Genomic DNA, 11,263 nt, shown 5'->3' with positions numbered 1-11,263 from the left:
CCCTTTCTTTACGCCAAGGTCCATTTTTGCTTTCCCTTTACCGCTATTACCTTTACCCTGTTTACCCCTTTTGGAGGATTGTCCATGCTCAACTAAGTTTGCCTTGGCGGAAGCATCCACCATGGTAACTTTTTGAGCCACCTTATTGTCCTCCTCAAAACGAAGACGAACAATAAGATCCTCCATGGACATCTCCTTTCGTTTGTGTTTAAGATAATTCTTAAACTCAATCCAACTTGGGGGTAATTTCTCAATCACCGCTGCTACTTGAAATGTCTCACTAAGTTTCATTCCCTCGGCATGGATATCGTGAAGTATAACTTGCAACTCTTGGACTTGGTTTATCACAGTCTTGGAGTCAACCATTTTGTAATCCAAGAAACGAACGACGACAAATTTCTTGTTCCCGCATCCTCCGTTTTGTACTTCTTCTCTAAAGACTCCCATAATTCTTTGGCGGTCTTTATTGAAGCGTACACGTTATACAACGAATCCATAAGGCCGTTTAACACGTAGTTACGACATAAGAATTCCGAATGCTTCCACGCATCTACCGCGCTCAATATTTGAACATCGGTCTCCCCTTCGGCGTTCGTAACCGGGGGAGCGGATTCTTTCAAGAACCGTGCTAGGTTCAAGGTGGTCAAATAGAAAAACATCTTTTGTTGCCACCGTTTAAAGTGCAGACCCGAGAACTTCTCGGGTTTTTCAGCGTGATTAGCCATGGTGGACGCTCCCACCACGGTGTTCAAAGGGGTACCGGTAACGGTTTCGCTTGACGGTGTTGCCATTTTTCCTGAGAAAAATAAACTTCGCCCCGTTAATAATTCAGAAAATATATAGTGGACGCTCCCACTTTAATTAAAAGTTACTCAAAACTTTTATTACAATTCATGAATTACTCAAACGAAGGTGTTCTAAGTCCAACTTTGAAGGAACCAACGATGAGTTTCCTTGAAAAGAATAAAGTTAATTGTAACCGGATTTCGGGTTTGCCAAAGTACTCCTTTGAATAAAACCGAAAAAAAATGAATTTTTTTTAAACCGAACGGTGTTTTTAAAAAAATTTGTTTTAAGATTGTAGGAACCGTTCGGTATAAAATAAATAAAACACTTTTAATACGATTACAATACAAAGAATGAACAAAAACCACATATCTATAAAGCATTAAATTACAATACAATTACAACTGAAATAAATCAAAGTTCAAAGAATCGGGTAGAAGTAGAAGTTGGTGACCGAGGATCGTGTTGAACACGGGGCCCTTAAAACAAATTCCGAGTCTCTCCTCGTTTTGTTTCCCAGTGTACAACGGCCGGAGCGGTATGTACTGCCGGAGTTGACTATGCACCCGAGACTGAGTTCGTGTAAACTCACAGCATCAACGTCCAGGACTGACAATGCTAGGGTTGTAAACTCACTGCATCAACGTCCGGGACTGACAATGCTAGGGTTTTGATGCCATTTGGTTTTTTTGCTTAGTTCTAGTATCATAACGAACGTAACGAAAACCGACCGGATGCCAATTTTCTTTTTTTATTTTTTTTTGTTTTTGTTCCGGTATCGTAACAAACGAGATAGAAACCGACCAAATTCGCGTAAAGCCAATGCCTTTTGTTTTAGTTCCAGTACCACCGTAACGATAACCGACCAATTGCCATTTTTTTTCTAGTTATGGTATCATAAGAAATCGACTGAATTCACTTCGACTTATCATCTCAATGCTCGAGACCGACAACTTTTGAGTTTTACCACCACCTGGATTTTATCGATCAAATTCACCTTAACAAGCAGACATACTGCACAATTTAATACGTTGTACGAGTATTGCTGTTAATAAAACTTTTCTTAGTTTATTACATATTAAATTTTTTTTTAGTCTATCATAGTTTTATCACACACTTTTTTGCACTTTTGCTCACCTTCATTTTAGTTTTTTTTAGAGTGTAGTCATGACTTTCAAACATTTATAGAATTAACTTTTGATCCTTCTATATAGTTTAGTTGTTTTAGAGTTGTACCATTTAAGTTTCAAATATTTATTTTGTTGGTCTTTTAACTTCGGTAATAAAACTTTTGATCTTTTAATTATTGTTCTCATACTATTTTCTTTATAACTTTAGCCACCAAACGTTTACCACAAATGTTTTAGTTGTTCAACTTTGACCATAAAAGTTATATATTTATACGATTGACTTTTAGACTTTCAATTTCGCATCAGATATTTTATCTTATTGTATTGAATCTACACCGACAAAGTTCCCACCACAACGCGTAGTAGCTTACGAACATGTAAAGCATTCCACCGTAACATACGTGTAAAAATACTTGTTAATATAAAAGAGTTCACGTCTGTTTTTGTTTGCTTCTATGTGATTTGATCATTTTAACTAGTTTGGATAAAAAAATGAAACATTCAACCTTACGGAAATGATTAAAAATTAAAACCATAGTGACTCAAAAAGGATTAAAGATATCAATTTTAGACTGAACTAGTTAAAATTGCTAAAACATAACATTCAAAACAAAAGTTAAATCACATAAAAACTCAATGTACTTCGTATGGAATGAAACTTTTGAGCATGTACTTGCAGTGTTATAGTAATCATTTAGTCGGGATTTTTACAACCATTTTTATATATATGCATACATAATGGATTTTACCAAATGATATCTAGTGTTGTAATAGGTGCTTCCATCCTTTGGAGATCGAGAGTTCAAAGCCCGTACTAGATGTTTTAGGTGGATTTATGAGTAGATTGTTAGCTATAAAGGTAAATTACTAACCCTTAAACTTCCATGCACGTGAGCACAACAGCCGTTCATTTTCCAAGTCCATGGCCTTTTAAGGGGCTGTTTGTTTACATCTTAATGAAAGCATTTAGATGTAAACATCTTATTCATTCAGACTGCTTGATTCCAAACAGAAAAACATATGAATGGTTAAAATTAGGTCCGAATCATTCAGACTTAGTGTTGTTACTGAATGGGACAAATACTCATTCAAATCTGACTCATTCAGATATGAATGAACCAAACAGCCCCTAAGTTTTTTTGTCCGCAAAAGGTATTTCATTCTGTCACCTCTTTCACATTCAGATGTAGAATCCTTGCATTAAATATTTTGGACCCTAGTTTTGTTAGGATGTGCAACACATGCAACACTTGCTTGATGATGTAAAAGCTCAAAGCGTTTGATCGTCAGAATCAAAGAGAGCACTACTCTCTGAACAAGATCAACAAGTTTATTTATTTAGTTTTTTTTATATTTTTCAATTGAAAGGTGTATTTTATTTTATTTTTATTTTTTTTGTTAGTTGGATTTTAATAATCTTAAGTTTCACTTATTAGTCGGGATTAATATTAACTCAAGAAATGTTTTTATACAGTCCCAACTTTGATGATATTTTTCTCCAGCAATCTCATACGATTTTCATGGGCGAAGTATAGTTGGGGGCGGGGGCCTCTGTTTTTTTACGCAGTAGTGTAAATTTACCCGTTTTCGGGCGAAATTTTTTCTACGTAGTGTAAGTTTAGCCTTTTTCGGCCGAAAATTTGAGCCCGGCCCCCCCTCGTTTGTGAAATTTTATATACATTTTGAGCTCGGCCCTACCGGTGCTTCAGTCCAAGCTTCGCCACTGCGTATTTTCCAAGTCATCAAAATGCTCACGAGGTTAATTTTTAGTTAGTATGAGATTGTCAGAGGAAAATACATTCCAATTAAGTTGAGACAGTCTGTAAACATATTTTTTGTGTTTGAGATTAATCACGACCAATAAATGAAAGTTGAGAATGTTAAAATCCAATAACCGTATTTTATATTATATATATATTTTATTATGATTTCTCTTTTGAAAATATTTTTTTTTCTTTTATAATGTTTTGGCTAGAAGTTTGAAAGTTATGGAGGATGGGAACAAAGTTTTTCAATATGGTAAATAAAGTTCTAAACTTGTATTAAAAATAAAATAGAATTCTTTGTAAATATTATTTTTCGTACATAACTTTTGCCTCTCCGGTAACATTTCTTATTTACTTATTGTATAATAACTAGGAAATGCAACATCTTCAAAGGTGAAAACTTTGCAACAACACAAAAAGAAAACCGAGAAAATCCAATAACTCAAGAATCAAATAAAAAACTTGAAGCGCGGACTAGAAGAAACAAAGAATGATTCCGAAGGAGAGCTATGAGGCCACGAAGTACTTAAGTGAATAATACAAGCGAGTACGTGACAAGTATAATATGATCCTAGGTGAGAAATCCAAGTTTTGCACATAACTCAAAACCACAGCTCAAAAAAATAAATAAATAATAATAACTCAAAAACCGATATGGGCTATTCGTGATTTTACTACGCATACCAAATCATTTTAGGCCCATTTGTGGTTCTACAGTTGACCCATTCTATGATAAGAAATAATTCGACATTTCGACCTGCTTAATTAATAACTTATTTTTGAATTTTGACCTTTTGTATAAACTATAAGGAGGCTAAAGGTTTTTTAAAGTTTTAAATTACTGTAGTTTTCAATTTTTATAAACTTATCATAAAATTTTTATACTTAAGTTTAGCCACGACGTTTTATTTTTTACTTTAAATTAATTAAAAGGAAACCTAAATACGGATGTGTGTTAGTTAAAAATATTTTCTCGACGTTCTATAAATTTTTGTGACGAATCGATATCGACTATCGGTATCACTATTCATTTTTATGTTATTAAATCGACATAAAACATGTGTCGGTATCCTTTTGGGCATATCGCGGTTGTTATGGTTTTAATTAGTTTTTTTCATTCTATGGTTATACTAAGGTCATGGGGTATACTCTAACCTATACATAGGTTAAAGTGACATGACACTTTAAAGATGGATTAAACCATTCCCCGCTTGTGTTAAGTGTGTTAAAATGGTCCATGGGTTATGCTTTTAAAGGGTTAAAAAGAACAATATGCATTAATTATGTATTAATTACTAATTGATTTGTTATATTAATTATGTGTTAAATGGGGGTTAAACTATTTCCTTTGGATGACATAGAGTGAAAGAGAAAAAAATGAGTGATGTGGAACTTATGTGGAGTTAAAATGGGTTAGAGTATGCCCCATGGCCTAAGTGTCAATACCCTAACGAACAGGAGGTGTCAACTAAAAGTGGCATAAAAAGTCAACATGTATAAATTTTTAATAAATGACCTAAAAAACAAAAACATTAAAAAGTAAATCGACACACGTACCACATCGTGTATGTATAGTTACTTCATTTTAACCCTAACACCCATATATATTCATAGTGGCTAATAATTTGCAGATGTCCTAAGATGGATATGATTAGCAAGCTTCCTCTAGGCATAATAGAGACTGATGCGGCTTTGGAAGCGATCAATGGCTCGAGAAACTCATGATTAATCAAAAGACGATAAAGTGAACCGAAGTTCCAAGAACAATGTTCTTTATATAAAAACTCAATCAAAAACTGAATAAAACTAAACAATCATAACCCTATTTATACTAGATATGAAAAGATATAAACTTGGAAACGAGATAAACACAAAAATAATTAAAGATAAACTAATAAAATAAAAGATTCTAATTAATTATAAATGATCCTGCATCAGAAACCATCTTATGTCTACTACCGATTCAAGAGGCCGCAAGGACAAGCATCCTCTCAAGGGAATGGCGGTATCATTGGATAAAATTACCTAAACTTGCATTTTACGAGGATACGTTTCAAGTATCGACTGAAGGGGTTAAGTTATCGGCTTTGGCGCAAGCGTTAGACAATCCAAGTAAAAAGAAAAAAATATCCCAGAGTTGTAAACTTTTCAATGCTATATATCAAGTTTGTTAATACACGAGGGTCCAATCTACGAGTTCACCCTTCGTATGAAAATAGATGCCTTGTGCGTCGAGATTGACCATATATTACTTCATTTGTCGAAGTTGAATACCGTCAAGATATTAAAACTTGACTTTGATTCGGGGTGTTCAGAGGGGTATACATTACCGATTTCTCTCTTCTCGTTACATCAGTTAACAAATATGTATCTCAATGATTGTGCTCTTTTTCATGAACGTTCGTTTAATGAATTTGGTTGCCTTACAACCTTACATTTGGACTTATGGACATATATATGACCATACGCTTCTGCGTCTTTTATCAAGTTGTCCATTACTAAGAGTCTGACTCTCGTAAGTTCATACTACAATAGAATGTCAATCCTCATGGGCTAGTTGAAAATTGTAACTTTTTTTAACAGAAAAGTTACAGTGCAACTATCTTTTATAGTCGAGATTCTGACATTGTTGATCTATTCGAGTGTTTACCTGTGATTGTATCTCTCTCTATTTTGTTTTTCCTCGTTGAGGTAATTTCATCTACATGGTATATACCTGACTAGATTTCGGCTACTAATCTTTGTTTTAGTTGTTCAAGTATTCTGTTCCAGAGAGACTTCCGAAAGAGCTTCCAACATCACTGGTCCACATGAAATACTTGTGCATGGGCGATATGTTCTTTACTAACAAATACGAGTTACTTTTTCTTGTTTTTATGATTAGAAGCTCCCCGAACCTGGAGAAACTTAAGCTAACGGTAAATAACAAAAAATTGTATTGTATTCTACTTGTTTTGATTTTTATCTCAAAATTCACTCACACAACGCACTTCCTTATGTAGATGAGTGACTATGACATATATCATAAACGCTTCTTTACACTTGAAGATTATGTAGATATTACGTTGGAGCATCTGAATGAACCAGAGATTCTAAATTTTAGCAACACAGAGAATGAGCTGGATTTTGTGAAGCTTGTATTGGCCGCGTCACCTGTACTAAAGAAGGTGAGGATATTGCCACGTCGTTGTCCGTTTGATGATGATGAAAAGTCTCAGATTTCGAAAATCCTTTCACGCACTTCCTAGGCATCATCTATGGTAAAAATACAGTTGGAACCAGTATGAGATTTTGAGATTGATGATCTTTTGCATCTTGAATTTGCTAAAATGTTATGCTTTTAAGGTTTTAAAGTTTGGGAATGAGTTTTATCAACTTTAATCGTATATTTTATTTAATATATTACTATTTTATTTATTAATTAACTGTTTTGTTTATTAATAAATATTAATTATATTAGAAAACTAAAAAGGTTGGGGAGTGCAGAATGATGGAGAACCTTAGATGAAAAGCCGGGAATGATGTGACGCTTAGATGACCAAAAATGAAGAATGGATAGCGGCTAACATCGCAACAAGACTCGTTCTCCTCAACATAAATAAAATGTCAACTCATGAGTCAAAGACATTGATTTCATATACGCACGCCAACACCTACTCTCACGTATACTTATCCTCACACTAGGGTCTGAACACAAAACCTCACGACAAGACTAGAACTATATTTAGTGTTATCTAAAATTACAATTTTTCTAAAATTATGTACTTTTTTTATCTTTATCTTGATAACACGTATAATAAAATGCAATGTTATAATAAAGTACCTAAAGTAAATAAAAATTTGATCAACTTCATGTTCGTCACGGTTTGAATTTTTAGAACTTGATCGACTGACTGAAAAAAAAAACACTAAATCGAACCAATGACCAATTTAGATGGTTTCAAACCGAAGCATGAACACCTCTAACACCAAGCAAGGCCTTTAAACGAAATTCCCAATGAGAAAACCGAAAAAAATTTTCCAAGAAATCAAGTATGATGTCCTAAAGGAGAGCAATGAGGCCACAAATAACTTAAGTGAAAAATACAAGCAACTAGTAGACGAGTATAATATGATCATAGGTGAGAGATCCAGCGATAAGCGAACCAATTAAGGGTCTTAATTATGCTTGAGGGTTACGGAGTCACAAGTTATTTATCAAAAATCACAAGGGAAGGGAGAATGCCAGCATTCTAATCCTATAATTAAAAGAATTTTTATTCTTTCCATTGAAAACAATATATTTTGGGTTGTTTGTCTTTGATTTGATAAGTTTTCTAGGTAACGGTTTCGAATTTGTATGTAATTACCTACTTTGAGAGTCGATGAAGATTTGTATTTAGCAAAGGCAAAACACGTGCCGGTATCCTTTTTGGTATATCACGAAATCTGTGGGTTTTGAGCGATGTAAAGCACGCATCGATATCATTTTGAGCATATTACAAGTTACAACCACGAAACCTTAATTTTTTTCATTCAATAGCTATACCGAATGTCAGTGCTATAACGAACCAGTCGATATACTACTTTCAGACAAAAATTGGTATAAATAGTCAACATGTATAATTATTTTAGCTGATATTTTTTTTCTTAACGACCAACGGATAAAAGTTTAGCTACGTGGGTAACCCAATGGTAAAAGACTACCCCATACATCTGCGATCGCAGACAACGCTGAGTAGCCCAAGCCTACCTTCTTTATTTACCGGTGAAAACCCGCCTCCCGATGGCCCACCACAGTAAAACCTGATTGGGATCATATTCAAATTTGAGAAGTCCGGCCCAAATCTTCAGTTTCCTTCAAGGCGGGTGGTCGACCGACCCCGACCCGAGACCCCGATAGGCCTGATGTTTTTTAAATTATATATATTTTTTTGAAAAATAAAATATGTATTTTTAAATGTTTAAACCCAATTACTCAGCTAATTTAAGGCCCACGTTTTTTTCGCCTCGGCCCAAAAGCATTTCACGATACTCGGAAACAACCCTGGTAACTTTAGTGATGACCTAATAAACAAAAACACTAAAAAGTAAATAAACACACGTACCACATGTTCTATATATATATATGTGTTAAGTTTTTAACCCTACCCCACGTTTCGGTTTAAGCTTCTGCTCGATCGTCAACAGGTATTCTCTTTTCATCTCTCTATATTCTCATATACAATATACAATACGTTATTAATTATATATACTTTTGTTTGTTTTTAAAGTTCAACTATTTACTATTTTGTATAATGTATTATTATGCTTCTTTTGTGTATGTGTGTGTATTAAACATAGTCTATCTTAAAAATGTACTTTTTCATAAATATACTTTTGCAGGTATCCTAAGACGGATATGATCAGCAAGCTTCCTCTATGCATAATAGAAACCATCTTATGTTTACTACCGATTAAAGAAGCAGTAAGGACAAGTATTCTGTCTAAGGAATGGAGGCATCACTGGATAAAAATACCTAAACTTGCATTTGATAAGAACATATATCAAGTATCGACTAATGGAGCTAAGTTGTCGCGTTCGACAAACCAAGTAAAAAGAAAATAAATAGCCAAGAGGTGTAAACTTTTCAATGCTATACACCAAGTTTTGTTAACACACGAGGGTCCAATCCACGAGTTCACCCTTTGTATGGAAGTGGGTGCCTCGCGTGTCGAGGTTGACCATATATTACAACATTTGTCAAAGTTCAATACTGTCAAGATATTAAAGCTTGACTTTAAAGCGGGGAGTTTTGGTTATACGTTACCGATTTCTCTCTTCTCCTTGAATCAACTAACAGATTTGTATCTGATTAATAAGCGTTCTCCTTATGATGAAGGTTCATTCAATCCTTTTCATGAAGATGGTTCATTCAATGAATTTCGTTGCCTTACAACCTTATATTTGGACATATGGGCATATGAGAAAACGATTATGCGTTTTTTATCAAGTTGTGCATTACTTAAAAGATTGACTCTCGTAAGTTCATAGTACAATCGAATGTCAATCCTCACGGGCTTTAATAACCTAGCTCAAAATTAAATTTATTTATTTATTTACAGAAACTTTACTGTGCAAGTAGCTTAAATGAGCAAGAGTCCAACATTGTTGATCTATTCGAGTGTTTACCTGTGATTGAGTATCTCTGTGTTTCGTTTTTCATCATCATGGTATATATATACTTGATTAGACTTTGGCTGGCTTCTTAGTTACCAGTGATCACTAATCTTTATTTTGGTTATGGTTGAAGTCTTTTGCTCCACAGAGACTTCCGAAAGAGCTTCCAACATCACTGGTCCACTTGAAATACTTGTGCATGGAAGAGGTGCACTTTAATCACAAACACGGGTTACGTTTTCTTGTTTTTTTGATTAGAAGCTCCCCAAACCTGGAGAAACTTAAGCTAGTGGTAAATTAATAACAAAATCATGTAATGTATTCTACTTGTTTTGAATCTTATCTCAAAATTCACTTACACAAGCCACTTCATTATGTAGATGTATCAGTATGACATTAAAGCCCTCAATAAACTCGAAGATTATTCAGATATTATGTTGGGGCATCTGACTGAATTGGAGATTCTACATTTTAGCAACACAGAGAATGAGCTGGATTTTGTGAAGCTTGTATTGGCCGCGTCACCTGTACTAAAGAAGGTGAGGATATTGCCACGTTGTCCGTTTGATGGGGATGAAAAATCACGAATTTCAAAAATCCTTTCACGCGCTCCACGGGCATCATCCGTGGTAAATAGACAATTGGAATCCAGTATGAGATTTTGAGATTGATGATCTTTTGCATCTTGAATTTGCTAAAATGTTATGCTTTTAAGGTTTTGAAGTTTGGGAATGAGTTTTATCAAACTTTAATCTTATATTTTATTTGATAGATGACTGTTTTATTTATTAATAAATATTAATTATATTGGAAAATTTAAAAGATTGGAGAGTGGAGAATGATGGAGAACGACGGTATTTTCACGGTTGAAACTAACTGGGGCGTTCGTTATTCGGTTAGAAACCGAAAGGCGAAAACCAAACCATAACCGAGAGAAGTAGTGCCAATATTCAGGTTGGATCCCAAGCTCACAACAGCAGACTGGCCTAATAAGAAAAACCATCAAACCAGTTAAAACTGTGGTTGTTTACTTTGTTTATGATGACTAATTAGTGGCTCACAAGGGTAAATATTTATATCATGAAACACCCAAAAATTTAAATCCCTGATAACCACAATTAGACATTTAGTGATCTAATTTGTATTGCTTACACATATGAATGCTTGTGTAGCTATAGGACAAGTTAAAAAAATTTGTTTGATCTTCTTCTTGTCCAAAACATAAACATAAACAGAAACCAAAACCTGGCAAAAATATTATTCTGTTGATTAATTGATTTAAACCGGACCAAATTCTTATTTGGTTATTCTATTCGGTTATACATTTATCTTATTCGGTTCAATTTTGTTTTTAGCTATGACTTACTAAAAATCCAAACTGAATAAATCAATAATCGGACCGATTGAGTTGAAAGATGAAGAATAGAGAATGATGTTGGTGC

At 34.2% G+C, this 11,263-nt stretch overlaps 2 pseudogenes; both read left to right on the top strand.

Moving 5' to 3' along the window:
- The first annotated feature begins 5,323 nt into the window (after positions 1-5,323).
- LOC143618995 (F-box/FBD/LRR-repeat protein At1g13570-like) lies at positions 5,324-6,881 on the top strand (annotated as a pseudogene).
- Positions 6,882-8,958: 2,077 nt separating this feature from the next.
- On the top strand, positions 8,959-10,712 carry LOC143618994 (F-box/FBD/LRR-repeat protein At1g13570-like; annotated as a pseudogene).
- The last annotated feature ends 551 nt before the right edge of the window (positions 10,713-11,263 follow it).

The sequence above is a fragment of the Bidens hawaiensis genome, unplaced genomic scaffold (assembly GCF_021521415.1).
Source record: "Bidens hawaiensis isolate Kalapana, Puna unplaced genomic scaffold, B.hawaiensis_p1.1 tig00002343_1, whole genome shotgun sequence".
In the NCBI taxonomy this organism is placed as follows: Eukaryota; Viridiplantae; Streptophyta; class Magnoliopsida; order Asterales; family Asteraceae; genus Bidens; species Bidens hawaiensis.
This window is presented reverse-complemented; position numbering and strand designations above follow the sequence as displayed.